This window comes from Leptonychotes weddellii, chromosome 8, assembly GCF_054177405.1.
Source record: "Leptonychotes weddellii isolate Sample4059 chromosome 8, ASM5417740v2, whole genome shotgun sequence".
In the NCBI taxonomy this organism is placed as follows: Eukaryota; Metazoa; Chordata; class Mammalia; order Carnivora; family Phocidae; genus Leptonychotes; species Leptonychotes weddellii.
The window spans coordinates 123,028,305-123,046,726 of record NC_138376.1 but is presented as its reverse complement, the minus strand read 5'-3'; the positions used below and the strand labels follow the sequence as shown (position 1 = coordinate 123,046,726).

General features: G+C 41.3%; 1 long non-coding RNA gene across 1 annotated transcript in view; it reads right to left on the bottom strand.

Annotated features, from left to right (window-relative positions):
- The window catches only part of LOC115940912 (uncharacterized), a 124,363-nt gene extending 106,336 nt beyond the window's left edge, over positions 1–18,027 (bottom strand). The window contains exon 1 of the long non-coding RNA XR_014148035.1: positions 17,916–18,027. This is a non-coding gene — a long non-coding RNA (uncharacterized LOC115940912). The remainder of the gene's footprint in view (positions 1–17,915) is intronic.
- Between the last annotated feature and the right edge of the window lie 395 nt (positions 18,028–18,422).

Below are 18,422 nucleotides of genomic sequence, written 5' to 3'. Positions count from 1 at the left end.
ATGGTGTCAAAAGTCCTCCGCCACTTTCATCTGTGACCTTCCCGCAAATGCCCACTTTTTACGTCAGTACAAATGTCATCTGCCTCGCGCCTCTTGAACATCCTGCAAGGAGCCCTTCTTGCAGGGCTTAGACGGGCAGTGCGGTGGGGCTCCAGCCACGGCAGCAAACGTGACGGGATCCCGGCTGCTGCAATCATGGACATCCGCAACAGACACAGCGGTGCCAAGCGCCCAGACACACATAAAGTCAAGAGCGTGGGAGGCTTTGTCAAGTGTGGAGAGTGATACAGCTAAGCTCTCCACGCTCCATGTGCAGCCTCCCAAATGCCCCAGAGCCAGTGAGCACTGTCATTATCCCCCTTGGTACATGGAGAACTCAGACCGCTGAGGTTAAGTAATGTGTCCCAAGGTCAGGGACACAGGACTCACACCCAGCAGGCTGGTTCCAGAGGCCCCCTCCCCGCACTGCCTCCTATTGAGCTGGGCAGTGACAATCAGCTAAGTGAATTAGGGAACGGGAAGCTTACCTCCAGAAATTATGTTTATGTGCTAATTTTCAAGAGACCTGACACTGCATTAAGAAAAAAGTTGGGTTTTCAAGATTAACCCTGGTGCTATTTTTCTGATCATATATAGACCAGAATTAGACCATATTAGACCATACCGAACCTCAGAAAGTTTGTATCTCTTTAAAATAGTGACTGCAGGGCGCCTGGGTGGCTCAGTTGGTTAAACGACTGCCTTCGGCTCAGGTCATGATCCTGGAGTCCCGGGATCGAGTCCCACATCGGGCTCCCTGCTCAGCAGGGAGTCTGCTTCTCCCTCTGACCCTCCTCCCTCTCATGCTCTCTCTATCTCATTCTCTCTCTCAAATAAATAAATAAAATCTTTAAAAAAAAAAATAGTGACTGCATTCACATACTTCAGTATTTCATTAATTATAGAGCTAGTTCAATATAAATAAAGTTGGATAACAGTTTACAGGACACTGGAATATTTTATATAGTCTTCCCAGAACATCAAGAGAACGGTTTGGTTCCTTTTCTTTCTCTCTCCCTCTTTTTTTCTTAGTGGTATCCAGTAAGTTGCTATGCTTGGATTTTTCCTACAGATATTTGTAAACAAAGAAGCCCCTAATTCCAAGGAAAATTTAACATTTAAAAGTTTTCTTGGGGCACCTGGGTGGCTCAGTCAGTTAAGCGGCTGCCTTTGGCTCAGGTCATGATCTCAGAGTCCTGGGATCGAGCCCCACATTGGGCTTCCTGCTCAGCGGGAAGCCTGCTTCTCCCTCTGCCTGCCGCTCCCCCTGCTTGTGCTCTCTCGCTTGCACTCTCTCTCTCTCTCTCACATAAATGAGTAAAATCTTTAAATAAAATAAAATTTTCCTAAAATTCAGGTTCCCAGGATACCTTGGTGGCTCTGTCAGTTAAGCGTCCGACTCTTGGTTTCAGCTCAGGTCATGATCTCAGGGTCGTGGGGTCCAGCTCTGCACTCAGCGGGGAATCTGCTTGGATTCTCTCTCCTCCCTCTGCCCCCCCCATGAATAAATAAATCTTTTTAAAAAATATAAATAATAAATAAATGGAGGATAGCACCTTAAAAAAATCAGGTTCCCATTTTTCAATTAATATAAACAAAATATCCGTGAAATGACTCATCTACTTCTGATCATCTAAAAACAAAAACAAAACAAACAACCAAGCAAAAAAATCATTTCCTCTGTTTAGAAAAAAAAAAAAGTAATGGTAAATAAAAGATATCTCTGGCACCTTAAGAACAAACTATCCAAAGGACTCATAAATGCAAAAATTCGGTTATTTCTAATACTTTTCACTTCTTGTGTACCTGCTAAATCATTCCTAACAAAATCACAAATAAGTGAAATATGTTTATATGGCATACCTAGTATAAATTATAAAATAAATAATTTTAGAAGATCTAGAGATTACAGTGTTCTAAATGCTTCAATATCATTCACGTGTAGGGGCACCTGGTTGGCTCAGTCGGTAGAGCATGAGACTCTTGATCTTGGGGTTGTAGGTTCGAGCCCCAAGTTGGGTTTAGAGATTACTTAAAAAGAAAATCTTTAAAGAATGTATCATTCATGGGTAAAATATTGGTCATTACTTATTAATCTTCATATAAGTCTCTGCATTTCTTTCTATCAGGATGTGTGCCCACTAACGTATCTCCACTGGACTCCCTCAGCTGAGCTGTTCTTTCTGTATCTGATAAGTGGGTCCCATGGAAAATCACGCCATTTGGTCCACGTTCTAGATCTCTTCAATGAGATCACTGTCTTATGTTAACATGATTTTGTACATGTTGTGTATATCTTCACAGGAGACCTACTTTATCCAAGATCATTCTTCATCCTTTGCATCAAGATTTTGACCACAACATTTTGCATCATCTATTTCTTTTTGGATGGGGGAAGAAGGGTCAAACAAAAGCATGAAGACTTCTGTTTTGTGGTTGTTTCTCCATTCACTCTATAGATTATTCACCAAACCTTTTCCTTAATACTGTTGTTTTCATTTGTGAGTCAGAAAAAAACATAAGCCACTACCTACTCTTTCCAAAATAAAGAAAGCACAACATAAAAAGATAGCATTCAATAAGAAAAGGCTTACGATCTTGCTGATCACACCAATGGCACCTTGTGAGGAGAGCGGTTGGGGTGGCGTCTGCTGCGCATTTGAAGGAAGAGCCCAGAGCATCCATCTATCACATCCATGTCGTGCAGAGAAAACACCATTTGGTCTTTATACTTTGTCATGTATTTCTTCCATGAATATTTATTTAGTACCTATCATGTATCAGGCTCTGTTTTTGTGGCTAGGAACACGATGGTGAACAAACACATGAAGTTGCTGCCCCGACTTTTGCATCTTCAGGAAACAAAATAAATAAAACCCAGCCCTCCTCAGTTAGAAAACACCACCAGCCACAGTATGGTCATGACGAGATACACCTAAAAATACTTTTTTAAACAGCACTTGTTTCAGTGAACATGTACTGTGATTCAACTAGTCTGGGGTGGGGTGTGGCCTGGGGATTATATTTTTAAAAGCTCTTCAAGGGGCGCCTGGGTGGCTCATTTGGTTAAGCGTCTGCCTTCGGCTCAGGTCATGATCCCGGGATCCTGGGATCGAGCCCAGCATCAGGCTCTCTGCTCAGTGGGAAGTGTGCTTCTCCCTCTGCCCCTTCCCCTGCTCCTGCTCGCTCTCTCTCTCAAATAAATAAATAAAATGTTTTTTAAAAATTTAAAAATAAAGCATCATGTATGGCTCATGTAGTTTAAAAATAAATAAAAATAAATGCTCCTCAAGGTAGTGGAATGTGCAGACATGTAGTTGGAAAGCTGAAAACCTCTGAGCGTTGTTTCTTCTCTGGGATCTTTCATAAATGGTGGTTTCTTTATTCTCTTTTGACCTAGAATATACTTCCCAATGTTACAGAAATTAAAATTCCTACACTGGAATTGGACCCAGCAAATTAGGAACTGCCGGTAGACTTTAGCAATCCTTGCCAATCTCTCAACACCCACTTACGGAGGGTATGGGCCCTATATACAATCCTGGGGAGAATAGGGTTACAGCTAACCCCATCAGCCTTCTCCAGCTGTCTGCTACAGAAAGTGCTCAGAAGCATGAATGAGAATTTGTGCCCATTGGGGGGAAATGCCAAAAATGTGTCTTCTTTATAATTAAAAGGACTATAACCAATTTGTACCTTACTTACTTTGGTAATGGTAAAAACAATTTTCTAAAATTATATAAAGATAGCTATCCATTTTTATTCAGAAATTTAGGACATATCTAGATTTTAAGAACACAGTCATGGATTTATTTTCAGTCATGGATTTATTGGCTTTGGACAATATTACAATGGTAAACTAGTGTTAAAAAATCAATGAAGTATTAAAGCTTCAAGTTTAAATAAGAGTTATCTGTTTTAATCAGTTTTGAGAGTGATAAATACATATAGATATACATACATATATACATACACATACATTTATATATTATTCCTACAATGCCTTTTATGTCTCACACTTGCTTTGGTTGAAAATGTAATTTTGACAAGAGGTAGTTTATGAGCTTCTAACTTGCTAACACACTATTAGTTGTAATGAATCTGACAGGGGAGAAAAGCCTCACATTGTGTATAGTATGGCCTGAGCAATCCTGACATTTACCTTATTGACTGATAACCTCATATCATGTTGTTTTAAAACTATTTCATAAGTACCAAGGCATACTCAATGCAGAATATAGCACTTTTGTCTTTTTTAATATTTTTTTTTATTTATTTGAGAAAGAGAGAGAGCATAAGCAGGGGGAGGGGCAGAGGGAGAAGCAGACTCCCCACTGAGCAGGGAGCCTGAGAGGGCTCCAGGGGCTCAAGGGGCTCGATCCCAGGACCCGCGGATCCCGATCTGAGCCAAAGATGCTTAGCCGACTGAGCCCCCCAGGCACCCGGAAGATAGCACTTTTAAAACTAGAATCCCTCCTTACACTTTAAGAGCTTCCAAATTAAGCAAAACTAAGTATTTTCAATTGCTGTCTGGGAGAACAAAGGGAAGGATAGAAGTCTTGATAAAAACCATTTATGCTCCTATAATCTGTTTGGAATTTGTCAGAGACCACTAATAAATTCCTTCTCTCCGTAAATTCATTCCTTTAGCCTTCTTCAAACATTTATCGGGCTCCTGGGACTTCAAGACACAAGGAGGAACAAGACAGACAGGGTCCGCGCCTCAGCAGAGCTCACACTAGGGCAATGGAGAGTGGCCCCTCAAACTTCAGTTTGTTTTCCTGCAGAACGAACCGGGGTGTGTCCAAACGCCATCCACACCACGATATCCGCCGTTGAGCACTGAATTAACAATGGTAGAGAGTTTTGATTTCATAGTAATCTCAAAGGAAGCAAAAAGTGGAAAGACTTTTTTGTAAAATCCAAATTACACTGTTTAAATATCTAAAACTAGCATTAACAACTGCACTTAAGAAGGAGAAATTAGTTCGTTGAAGCACGGTGCTGTTTAGCATCTAAGCAGGTCTGGGAACGCGTTCTTCACAGTGTTTAGAACTATCATGGATGTTGACTGCATTACCCCCAAACCTGATCCTCCCCAGAGCCCGGGGTGAGGGGGTGTTAGTTTCACCCATATTCCTTCAGCCTCGGTTAATTCACTGACCGAGGATTCGATGTTAAGGGACAGGATACCCCACCTGCCAAACTTCTGATACTAACTGCAGACCGCACCAGGCACTCCCCAGGACCCTTGGGTCAGCCCGCGCATTGCCTCTTTCAGACCAGCGAGGCTGCATCCGCTCAGCCCCGCAGGCAGGATGTGGAAGCTGAGCAATTAGGCTGCCGCTCGCTGGAAGCCACTCAACCCTAAACCCCCTTTGCAGAGCCTCTGAGATTCTGGGAAAGAGCCTCACGCAATTCATTCAGTTGAATTCAGTTGCATCGACAGTGCGAGGGTAACCAAAGAACCGGTATAAGTCACCTGCTTCGTCTCAGAGAACACGGACAGAGGACCCGGATGTTAGCCGCAGGGTTCCAGGGCCCCGAAATGTGGGGAACGCAGATAACTGAGCTTTCTGCTGCCATCTAAACCCTTGGGACCAAAGATTCTGAAATTATGCAATCATGCTCTGATAAATACTTGAGTCCCTACCAAATTAAAAATAACAGAATCAATGTTACTGACTTACCTACAAGACGGTCTAATCTATACTTTTCTAGCAATTTTGGAAATGCACCACTTAAAAAATATTTTTGAGTTCTTACTGTTGCTGGTACTGAATAAAAATAGTCAGTAGATTTTGGTAAAGAAAGTTCTTGGTCTAACATTCTTCACTGAAACCAAAGTAACTTGCAAAAATACAAATGAGGCTTTCAGTCCGTTCTTAGGGCTTGAGGTTGAACACTCCCCGCCTTCTGTCCTTCCCCTGTGATTAGTGGCAACACACATTCTTCGGGGATGCCGTAAGGGCAGTGTGGGAGGACTCTGAGTGCTTAATTGGAAATCTCATTCGGTCATTCTCAATTGTTAGTGCAAAATGGTATCGCCCATAATCCGCTATCACATATGAAGGCAAACTACATACATTCCATGATCACTTTCCCCATTGTGTGACCAATTACAAGCAACTATTTTAAACAAGGATTTTCCTGGAAAATCCAACAGCTTTACTACCCATACGAATTAAACATGTATGCATTTTACACTGTAGAGACCTTCTAAAGGAACACACAAAACTATTTTTCATGTCTCCCGACTTACAATTAATTTAATGCTGCTAAAACTGCAGAAGAAGAAAATACTCTCATCTGATAACAAAGTCATTGTGGCTTTTCTGCTTTTGAGAAAAGTAGAATGGTCCACACTTGTGAAATCTAACTCCAGCATGCAGACAAAACCACTCATGTCAATACATTCATCAGCTCGGTGGCAGCAGTCCAGTAAGATGAGCTTGCTACCCCTGAAAAAGATTTCGCTTGAATTTTAAGTTTCGGAAGCTCGGTTTTCATGTAAATACCAGTTTTCGTTGTTTTGTACGCACTGTCCCTTTCCTCACCACCCTTGTTATATACGGTGAATTTCCCAAGCAGCCGAAGCAATTGAGGCGAGGTCAATAATTATTTTAAAAATGGTGGTCAAGTTTCCACCTCTGGCAAAACTGAGTTGTTTTTGCAACCCTCCTACTAAGAGCGATTAGGAAACCCAGACAGAATATTACAAAAACGGGTTCGAAGGTATCAGAGCACTCCCCAGGCGCTGAGTGTCTTCAAAGCTAAGATATGAAAGCAGTGGGAAGCCAAGAGAAGTAAGCCCAACATCTGGGGCCACTTCTACCCTCGAGGCAAGAGTCAATTCAGAAAGCAAAGGCAGAGACTGACAGGTGAAGAAGCCAAGCAGAGCTTTTGACCACTTCAGGGGCTTAAGGAATATCACTTGCACTTCTGAGTCTCCCCCCAGGGGAAGGGCCCCTGTAAGCACTCTGGGTTTTTGGTGGGGAACCCCAACAGCCAGATCCTTAGAAGAAGGATAAACCAAAAATAGACAAGCTCTAAAAAGACTGGAGCCCAGCCATGAGTCCCCTCAATCTCTGACAAAGTCAGGGTCCTTCCTAGACCCACAGCAAGAGCGAATCTTCTCTAGAGGGAAGATAACGTCATGTAGAGTCTCCACTTATCACTAAAAACTTTATACGTGACATCTGGCACTCGTTCAAAAATAACCAGGGCACAGGTGAATTCGGGCAAATTCCTTAACCACGTGATCAAAACAGACATCACTAAAAATGGGCCTCCCTGCTGATGCCCTGGGAAGGACACGACGGCCGTCAGTCAGGCAGCATTTCTGCCAAATGAGCAGAACCTGGCTCCAATCAAACAATCAAACCCAGATAGAGAGACCTTCGATGGAACAAGAACCTGGCCTTGTCAAAACCGTCGATGTTACAAAAACAAAGCATGGCCGAGGGAATGTTTCATTTAAAAAAAAAAATTAAAGGCACAGGACAGCTAAATGCAAGAGGTGACTCTGGGTGGGTCCAGGATAAGGAAAAAAATAGAAAAGACTGCAACAAAGGACATAATGGGAAAATTGGTGAAATTCAAATATAGATTGCATTTTAGATAAAATCTAAATCTTGATCCTTGTGTTGTTGTTAGGTAAAAGAATGGCTTTGGTCATAAGACACATATGCTGAAGTAATGGGGGGGGAGGGTATGATGCCAGCAATATATTCTCAAATATCCAAATACTATGGGTGTAACACAAACAATACAAACAACAATATGGTGAGGGAGAGAGAGAGAAAAGTGGTAAAATGATGGGGCGCCTGGGTGGCTCAGTCGGTTGGGCGACTGCCTTCGGCTCAGGTCATGATCCTGGAGTCCCGGGATCGAGTCCCGCATCGGGCTCCCTGCTCGGCGGGGAGTCCGCTTCTCCCTCTGACCCTCCCCTATCTCATGTGCTCTCTCTCTCAAATAAATAAATAAAATCTTTTTAAAAAAAAAAAAGGTGGTAAAATGTTAACAGCAAAATTAGGTGAAGCTTTTATTCTCTGTGTTATTCTTGCAACTTCGCTGCAGACTTGGAATCTGCCGAAATAAAAATTTAAAAGTGTATAAGCAAAGAGTACAAATTAAATAACATTTTAAAATAATTCACAGATCAAAGAATAAATCACGGCGGAGCTTAGAAAATATCTTGAGCTGAATTAAAATGAAACTACAACATATCAAAATCTGAACACTCTACCAAAAGGTTATGGAAACATTTATAGCTTTCAAGGCTTATAATAGAAAAATAAAGGCCTAAAATCAATGATCTGAGCTTCAACCTTAAGAAAATAGAAAAAGAGGAGCAAATTCAACTCAAAGCAACAGAAAGGAAATAATAAAGATCAGGGCTGTAATTAATGAAAAAGAAAACAAAAAACAACAGAGGAGAAAAAAGGGAAGAGTCAGTGAAATCAAAAGTTGGTTCTTTGAAAAAAAAAGTTCATAGATTATTTTTTAAAGATTTTTATTTATTTATTTGAGAGAGAGAGAGAGCAAAAGTGGGGTGGGGGGGTAGGGGTAGAAGGAGGGAGCAGCAGCCTCCCCGCTGAGCAGGGAGCCCGATGTGGGACTTGATCCTAGGACCCCAGGATCATGACCTGAGCCGACGGCAGACACTTAAACGACTGAGCCACCCAGGTGTCCCAAAACTGATAGATCTTTAGCTAGATTGGTCAAGAATAAAACAAGACACAACAGGAATAAAAAGGGGGGCATCACTAAACAGATAATCAAAGAAGGATATTAATGAACAACTTAAAAGTATAATAGGGAAATGTTATGAAAAGTTTATGTCAATGAATCTAAGAAATTAGACGGGATGAACAAATTCCTTGAAAGATACACCTTACCAAATTCAAGAAGAAATTTCAAAATCTGAAGCGACCTCTATCAAGTAAAGAATCTGGCATTCCAGAAATAGCAAGGCAGTGAGACCGAAATGGCAGTGAGCCGGAAGACTAGGAAGAGAGGAGGTTGAAGCTGTAACAGGGCTTACTCATGTTCAGCCTGGAGGGTTGTTTGCAGGATTCCATTGGCTTTCCTCTGGGTGAAATGCAGAGTTATTGCAAGATTTTGAAAATAGGAATGATCAACTTACTTCAATGGCATGTAGCATTACCAACTCCTTGATAAAGAAGATTGCCCAGAGGACACAATTCCTACCAGGTGTCAAGGCAGAAAAGAATGAGAACAATCTGCAGGAGTTGAGAGTTTCCTTCAATGAGCCCCTCTTCCTGTCATACGAGCTTACGTGGGGGCATGTGCAGGGGGCAGAGAGTAGGCATCTCCAACATGTTGGAGGATGTTGCCACTATGGGATCCTGTGCCCCCTCCTCCATCCCCGCTTTGCTGACTGGTCCATAAGAAGACAAGGTAGGCACATCACCCACTGTCACGTAGCAAGCTGGAATTTTGAAGACAGAAAGAAGCAGAGCCTGGCCTCTGCTAGTATCTGTCACATGAAAGGCAGTGTACTAAGAGAGGCCTCCACTTGTCCAGGTCTCCAGAGCCTCCCCTGGCCCCACCCTTTTCAAAGTACAGTTGTTCAGATTCCCTGAAATCCCCTGGCCTCCTTCCAATGAATTCCCTTTCACTCAAAGTAATGACAGAGTTGGTTTCTGATACTGGAAACCCAAACAAGCTCAGCAATTACAAGTAGATTACTCCAAAGCTTAAAAACATGAAATGCAGTGAATGCAGAAATTACTGGGGGTGAGTGACATCTTGGATGGTTGTAATAATTGTTTAAAAAGTCACTTAATGATCATCTCTCTACCTCCGGCCACTATCTTCTCAAACAGAAAGGATTTTCTAACCCCCTTTGGAGAGTTGAAGGAGTAACCCAAACCTAGCTCGAATGTAATCTCCTACACTGGTCATACTTTGTTTGCGTACTAACACAATCTGATTATATATTTTATTTTCTTTTATTTATTTATTTATTTATTAGAGAGAGAGTGTGAGGGGTGGGGGTGGGAAGAGACAGAGAGGGAGGGAGAGAGAGAATCTTAAGCAGACTCTGTGCTCAGTAAGGATCAGCCCAATGTGGGGCTCCATCTCATGACCCTGAGATCATGACCTGAGCAGAAATCAAGAGTCAGACAGTTAACCAACGAGCCACCCAGGCGCTCCTGTTCCATTTTTAAAGGAATTGTCTTTTAGTAACGATAGCCTGACTCCTACAGTTTCACATAAATAACAGCAGGAAGATACAGCCCCTGTTATGTTGTTCAGCTGGTCACAAAATCACGCTATGTGTGTGCCTCTCTCCACTTCCGGCAAAAGGAAGAGTTTACACACTATTAAAATGTTTGACTGTATTGACTGGATAAGGAGCAAAAACTAGAACATGCTATCCAAAATATATTAATTTTAGTACATTTGATTTTCATAAACTGTAGCTAAATGATTATCACGTTATGTATCCCCATCTACTTAATAAAGTTTGTGCTATATCCATCCTTCTGCCTAATTCAGTGACATCCAATTCTGAAACATTAGAAAAATAAAGTAAATGCCATTTCTTTTAAAAGGATAATCTAAAATTTGTCACATTGAGAAAATACTACCTCTCTTATTTTCTAGGACAAGCACAGGTGGTCCACTCTTCAGTAAAGAGAAATTCCAGCACTTTCCAAACTTCCTCATAGCAAGAATTATTTGGTTGCTTGTTAACCACACAGGTCCCCAGGTGATTCTGACTTAGTGGGTCTGGAGGGGAGCCCAGGGACTTTAGCAATCACGTGAGTGGTTGTTCTCGTCAGGAAAGCTGGACTTGCATGACTCTGTTCCTTCTCTGCAAGTATCAGATCAAGCTGGGTGATAGTGTTGGTCAAATCTTCTGTAACATACTGATCGTCTACCAGTTCTATCAATTACTGAGGGGGGGGGTCTTAGAAATCTCCAATTATAACTGCAGATTTTTCTATTTCTCTTTTGTCAGTTTTTGCTTCATGTGTTTTGAAACTTTTTCATCAGGCATATACACATTTAGGATTTTTAATCCTAATTTAAATCCCTCTGCTTAATTGATCCTTCATCATTATAAAATTTCCAACTTTTTCTTTTTTTTTTTTTAAGATTTTATTTATTTATTTGAGAGAGAGAGAGAGCACATGAGAGGGGAGAGGGTCAGAGGGAGAAGCAAGTTTCCTGCCGAGCAGGGAGCCCGATGCGGGACTCGATCCCGGAACTCCAGGATCATGACCTGAGCCGAAGGCAATCGCTTAACCGACTGAGCCACCCAGGCGCCCCAAAATTTCCAACTTTTTCTTTGGTAATATTCCTCACCTTGAAGTCTTCTTTGTGTGATACTAATGTCATCACATCCGTTTTCTTGCACTTACTGATTATATAGGACAACTTTGACTTTTGACCTGCCTCTTTGTATTTAAAGTACGTCTTATATACAGCATATAATTGAGTCTTTTGCCTTTTTTCCAACCTGACAATCTGCAGATTTTAATAGAAGTTTTTATCCACTTATATTTAAGGTAATTATTGTACAATTGGGTGTGTCTATGTATTTGTTGCTATAATTGGAATTAAGTCTACCACTTCCTATTTCTTTTCTAGTTGTGCCATCTGGTTTTTTTGGTTTGTTGATGTGGTTTGGTTTGTTTGGGTTCCTCCTTTCAAGCCTTCTTTTGGGATAATAAAATCTTTTTTAGTATTCCCTTTTAATTCCTTTCTTGTCCCTTTAGCTATACCTCTTTATTTATTTAGTCATTATTCTGAGATTACAATATATATACTATAGTATACCATAGTCAGCTTAGAGTTAATATTGTCACTTCACATAAAGTCTAAGAACCTACAAATAAAATTCCATTCCCTTCCTCATTTTTGGTGCTATTATTGTCATATATATTTTATATCTACATATATACACCCCGCAATGCAGTGTTATAATTTTTGCTTTAACTAGAGGTCAGCAGACTATGGCCCATGAATCAGCACTCATTTCTATGAATAAAGATTATGTATTGTCTGTGGCTGCTTCTTGCTACAGTGGCAGAGAGTGGAGTAGTTGTGTCAGAGACTATACGGCCTGCAAGCCTAAACTATTTACTACCCATAAATAACACTGCTGGACGGGGCACCTGGGTGGCTCAGTTGGTTAAGCAGCTGCCTTCGGCTCAGGTCATGATCCCAGGGTACTGGGATCGAGCCCCGCATCGGGCTCCCTGCTCAGCAGAGAGCCTGCTTCTCCCTCTCCCTCTGTCTGCCACTCTGCCTACTTGTGCTCTCTCTCTATCTCTGTTAAATAAATTTTTTAAAAATCTAAAAAAAATAAAATAAATAACACTGCTGGACACAGCTTTTTAAGTCGTCAGTTGCTTTTCAGTGATCAAGGGGAGAAGAAAAAAGTGTTTTATGTTGACTTATATGTTTACTATTTCCAGAGCTTTCCCTTCCTCCCTGTAGATCTGAGTTTCCGTCTGATGTCTTTCCCTTTAACCTAAAGAACACCCTTTAGCGTTTCTCATAGCGTAGGGCTGCTGGTGACATCTTTCATCTTTCATCCATCTGAAAATGCCTTTTTCTTTCCCACTTTCATTTCTGAAGAGTGTTTTTACTGGATATGGAATTCTGGGATAACAGGGGTCTTTTTCCTTCATGTCAGTCCATTATTTTTGACCTCTACTGTTTCACAAGAGAAGTTGACCATCATCTACATTGTTATTTCCCTATATGCCATACAACTTTTTCCTGTCACTGCTTTTAAAGTTTCCTCTTTACCTCTAGTTTCCAACAGTTTGATTCTGATAGGTCTAGGTGTGGTTCTCTTTTTATTTAAATCCTGTTTGGGGTTCCCTGAGCTACCTGGATCTATAGAATCAGAAAATTATTCATAGCCTCATTTTCATGATCCAATATTACTATTATCCTAATAGGAACTACATGTTTATCATCAAATGTAGAGGGCTGAGGCCATTATATCTTTGTATAATTTTTCTGCCATTTTCTCTTTCCTTTTCCACTGGCATTCTGACTACTTGTATTTTAGACTGCTTGAAATTGCCCTACATGTCACTAAAACTCTGCTTATTTTTCTTAAATATTTTTTCTATTTATTCTTTAGATGTGATCATTTCTATTGACCTTTTTTCAGATTCACTAACTCTTCTGCAGTTTTCTGTTAAGTAGTGAAATTTTCATTTTATGTATTGTATGTTTTAGTTTTAGGATTTCCATTTGGTTCTTCAGTATAGTCCCATTTTTCTGCAGTTTCCATTTATGTTCACTCAGGATGGTCTTTTCCTTTAAGTCCAGCTAATTTTGTGTTAGCTGCTCAAAGTCCCTATCTGCAACATCTAATATTAACATCCAATGTCAACATCTACATCAATTTGAAGTGTTTTTGTTGACTGTTTTTTTCTCAATCATGGATCACATTTTCCCTTCTTTGTATGTCTATTAATTTTTTATTGTATGGTAGACATTGTAAATCATATGTTGCAGGGAGTTTGAATTATGTCATCTTCTTTTAGAAGATGTTTGAGTTTTATTCTGGCAGGAATATAAATTACTACTTATCTTTTTATCAGGATAGGCTAGTATTATTGTCTGTTTGAAAGGAATCTAACTGGGCGCCTGGGTGGCTCAGTTGGGTAAGCGACTGCCTTCAGCTCAGGTCATGATCCTGGAGTCCCTGGATCGAGTCCCGCATCGGGCTCCCTGCTCGGCAGGGAGTCTGCTTCTCCCTCTGACCCTCCCGACCCTCCCCCCTCTCATGCTCTCTCTCTCTCTCAAATAAATAAATAAAATCTTTAAAAAAAAGGAATCTAATTTGGATTTGAACTTAGTCCTGAGCTATCACTCTTACTCTATGACATAGTTCTTACTCCCTAGACTTTCTAGGTCTCCCTTGAATGGCCAAGGGTCCAATGAGTTCCCTCTATTCAGGCCAGGCCAGAATTCCAACATCTATAATGTTCAGCTCCAAGTATTACTGTTCTGCTCTTGGCTTCACAACAGGCAATCTCTCTTTAAGCCTTATGGAGTCTTGCCTTGGACAGGCAGAGCCTAAATCTTGGTTAAGGATTCACACAACAAATCCCCACACAAACTTCTGTCCCCAGGATCTTGCATCACTCCCTCTTCTCTAGTACTCTGCTATGTAAACCTTAGCTGCCTCCGCAGCCCAGAATGCCACTCTCTGCCTCCTTGTCTCAGTAAGGTTGCTGCTCAGCTTGAGTTCTACCTCTCTGTATAGGTGCAGGCAGAAAACCAGGGTCGGGCGCCTGGGTAGCTCAGTCAGTTAAGCGACTGCCTTCAGCTCAGGTCATGATCCCAGGGTCCTGGGATCGAGCCCCGCATCGGGCTCCCTGCTCCGCGGGAAGCCTGCTTCTCCCTCTCCCACTCCCCCTGCTTGTGTTCCCTCTCTCGCTGTGTCTCTCTCTGTCAAATAAATAAATAAAATCTTAAAAAAAAAAAAAAAAAGAGGGCGCCTGGGTGGCTCAGTTGGTTAAGCGACTGCCTTCGGCTCAGGTCATGATCCTGGAGTCCCAGGATCGAGTCCCGCATCAGGCTCCCTGCTCAGCAGGGAGTCTGCTTCTCCCTCTCCCATTCCCCCCTCTTGTGCTCTTTCTCTCTCTCAAATAAATAAATAAAATCTTTAAAAAAAAAAAAAAGAAAAAAGAAAACCAGGGTCACCGTGAAATTCATGTTGTGTTTCCCTTATCTCAAGATTACAGTCCTGCACAGTCTGTTGTTCAATGCCTCAAAACAGTTGACTCATATATTCTGTTCATTATTTATAGTTGTTTTCAGCAGAAGGACAAGCCTACTGTGAGTTTCTCTACAATAGCCAGAAGTAGAAGTTGAACAGGTATGAGGATTGTGGTTCAGAAACAGTGGTTCTCAATCATGGCTGCACACTGGAATACCCTCATGATTTTTCTTTTTTTCTTTTTTTAAAAATACTCTCTATGACCAACGTGGGGCTCACCACTCCAAGATCAAAAGTTGCCTGCTCTACCAACTGAGCCAGCTAGGCGCCCCTGATTTTTCTTTTTTAATCCTAGTGCCCCAGAGGACTTTTTACAAGCCCCTCAGATGATCTGAAGATACAGCCAAGGTTGAGAAGCTGTCTAAAGCACATCACAGTGTCTCTACTCTGGCTTCTCACTTTCATAAATTGTAGGCTTCTTGTTCTTATTTAGTGCAAAGTAATTCCCTCAAACACTCTGGATTCCTTGAATAAGCCCATGAAGAGGGTTTTGACAGCTTCTTTTATGGTACAAGGACAGCTAGGGACTGTCCTTTATAATAAGATTTGCTTGGTCAGCAGCTTCTGGGAACTGTGTTTCCCAGCCCACATTGACTTGATTAATAATTTACCATCATCATGACTGTTACTCTTTTTGGAAGGTCATTTGTTTAAACTATACCGTAACCACATGTTTTTTGTTGTTGTTGTTGTTGTTTTTTAAAGATTTTATTCATTTATTTGACAGAGAGAGAGAGAGAACAAGTAGGCAGAGAGGCAGGCAGAGGGAGAGGGAGAAGCAGGCTTCCCGCGGAGCAGGGAGCCCGATGCGGGGCTCAATCCCAGGACCCCGGGATCATGACCTGAGCCGAAGGCAGCGGCTTAACCGACTGAGCCACCCAGGCGCTCCCCGTAACCACATGTTTTAACACAATATCAGCATATGACTACTGATTGCTTTGGAGATTCTTTAAACCCAAGACTGCTCCAATAGAACCAAGACAGCACATTGAATTTGTCTATTAGAAAGCCCTTAACTATAGAACAAAACTGGGTTCAAGCTGTCAGCCTGGCCAATTCCCATGAATCCTAGTCACTAGCTGTGGGAGGAGGGTAGCCCCCAGGGGATAGGGGAAAGTACCTGGAGAATGAGAGCAACTTCAGAAACATACCTAGAGTAGAGGTCACCACATTTTTTCTCTCATATCCCTCTTAGGGGTTTTCTAAAATAATGTTTTTGTTTATTTGTTAATGGTACCAAAAAAATGTTTTACCCCCTTTAAGAATATTAATAGTATATGTAATACTAATAACATTTTAGAAAGAGCAATGTGATTTAAAATGTTTCATAACTTTTTTAAAATATTGGTTTAATACTTTATGGTACAGCAATTCGAAGGTGTGGTTTTAAGTTCATTTTATTTCATTACTTGCATTTGATGGGTGCCTTTAGCTCAAAAAGTATCTCAGAAAGATGAATAGACGGGCGCCTGGGTGGCTCAGTTGGTTAAGCGACTGCCTTCGGCTCAGGTCATAATCCTGGAGTCCCGGGATCGAGTCCCACGTCGGGCTCCCTGCTCAGCAAGGAGTCTGCCTCTCTCTCTGACCCTCCCCCCTCTCATGCTCTCTATCTCATTCTCTCTCTCAAATAAATAAATAAAATCTTAAAAAAAAAAAAGATGAATAGAACCAAATGGAAGATGTCATTAACTATGTTCAATTTACAATACTCATGTATCAATCCCATTCACTAATTACACAAAGGTTTTTTTGTTGAAATTCTACTAGTATGTCAATCCTCTCTGATACCCATCAGTTGTTCTTGCAAACTAATCAGAGGGTGTTCCACTTTTATAATTTTAGCAAATGATTTGAAAGCCTGAAAATTTCATTAGGAACATTTTAAGCAGGTTAGAAATTTCTGTTTTCAACTTCCGAAATGGGAAAATATGAAAATTTTAAAAAGTGACACACATCGTTTTCAATAACAAAAATCACATAATGACAGAAACAATTCCAAACATGTGTTTTTACAGTGCTCTCTCGGGGCGCCTGGGTGGCTCAGTCGTTAAGCGTCTGCCTTCGGCTCGGGTCGTGGTCCCAGGGTCCTGGGATCGAGCCCCGCATCAGGCTCCCTGCTCGGCGGGAAGCCTGCCTCTCCCTCTCCCACTCCCCCTGCTTGTGTTCCCTCTCTCTCTGTGTCTCTCTCTGTCAAATAAATAAAATCTTTAATAAATAAATAAAGTGCTCTCTCTAAACTTTCTTTTAAAAAAGCAATTACTGGGGCACCTGGGTGGCTCGATCAGTTGAACATCTGCCTTCAGCTCGGGTGGTGATCTCGGGGTCCTGAGATCGAGCCCTACCTCGGGCTCCCTGCTGAGCCGGGAGCCTGCTTCTCCCTCTCCCTCTGCCTGCCACTCCCCCTGTTTGTACTCTCTCTCTCTCAAAAAAAAAAAAAAAAAACTTAAATAAAATAAAAAATGTTTTTAAAAAAGCAATTACTGACATACTCAATGCTAAAATATCTCCTTTAACCACAAAGGATCAGATTAAACTTTTTTTTGTTTTGGTTTTCAAAAATAGCCTTCAGGAATTGTATCTCAGAGAACAATTTGCCACATCAGTAAACATTAGCAGACTGGGAATATTGTCTCTTTACCTAAGAAAATTGTGTAACTCATCTTGAATTTCCATAACTCTTTCATGAGAGCTAGCAAGCATTTACAACAGATTTTCGTAATCATTTCCTAGGTCATCAAAAATTACTGCAGGTTACGCTAAGTTTAGATTTTTTTTTTTTTTTGCTCATACATCTTTATTGAAGTATAATTGACATACAATAAACAGCACATAATTAAGGTGTACAATTTGATGAGTTTGAACATAGGTATATGACCATGGAATCATCACCACAATCAAGATAATGAACACATCCTTCACCCTCAAAAGGTTTCTCCCACCCTTGTAATCCATACCTGTCCCCCATCCTCAGGCAACCATTGATCTACTTTCTGTCTCTATAGATGTGTTTGCATTGTCTAAAATTTTATAGACATTGAGCCACCCAGTATATACTTTTTTTTGTTTGGCTTCTCTTCCTCATTGTACTTACATCAGGGTTCATCCCTGTTGTTGTATGTTCAGGAGTTGATTTTTCTGTCAGTGAGCACTGCTGTGAGCATGGCTAGCTCTCAATTCACGTATCTGTTCACCAGCTTTTGGACTATGACCTCATAGTCCAACCCTTACTTGAGATGGGAGCTTCTGATTTCTGTCAAATGAGTCACTCAAGATGGGAATAACTTACTTCCTCTTAGGTGTTGGAGGAATGCCAACATCTAGGACATGGGGTGGGAGACGTGCCTATCTGTCCCCACTTGAGCAGAATAGGACCAAGCAGCCTGTAGGGAGGTTCCCACATGAAGGAGAGCGTTCTCTGGGAAGAGAGGAGCCATCTTTGAATTTGTCACTGATACCTAAGCTCAGGTGCAAATTTCTCTGGTCTTCTGTGAAGTTGAGCTTTTTTTTTTCTTTTTTTTTTTTTTTGACAGAGAGAGAGAGACACAGTGAGAGAGGAAACACAAGTAGGGGGAGTGGGAGAGGGAGAAGCCGGCTTCCC